Raw genomic sequence first — 579 nt, 5'->3', positions numbered from 1 at the left:
ATGGAATGAACCACAGTGCACCAACACTCTCCTCTTCTCCCACCAACAATAACACTTCCTATTGCGCTCGCTTCTAACACCAACACTCGCTCTCCTCTTCTCTCCTCTCCACCAGTGCTCAGACTGTCAGTGTGTCAGTGGGCAGTTGCCTTTTTTTTCACTCATGCAAAGACAAAAAGAGGAAGACAATAGAAAACACACCCACATCCACCCACACATAGATAGATTGAGAAAATAAATAAATAAATAGATAAATAAATAACCAGACAAACAAACAAAAACAGAATCCAAAAGAGCAGGTTTGGCAGCCGGCTGGCTGTCTGGGTGGCTAGCTGGGCTGAATATTGCCAGTGCAGTCCCAGGTCCGTCCACATCCTCCTCTGGTGATCTGTCATATTGCCTCCCTACCTCTGTGACAAGGAGCTTCCCTCCTACACAGCTCTGCTCTGATCACTGAGCCTGTGGGAGTGGGGGAGATAGGGATGGATGGATGAAGGGAGGGAGAGATGGAGAGAGGGAGCGAGAGAGAGAGAGAGAGAGAGAGAGAGAGACTCCCTCCTGGAGGATAAGAAAGGTGCT

The sequence above is a fragment of the Engraulis encrasicolus genome, chromosome 22 (assembly GCF_034702125.1).
Source record: "Engraulis encrasicolus isolate BLACKSEA-1 chromosome 22, IST_EnEncr_1.0, whole genome shotgun sequence".
NCBI lineage: Eukaryota > Metazoa > Chordata > Actinopteri > Clupeiformes > Engraulidae > Engraulis > Engraulis encrasicolus.
The sequence above is the reverse complement of the archived record's forward strand: the minus strand, read 5'-3'. Positions refer to the sequence as shown.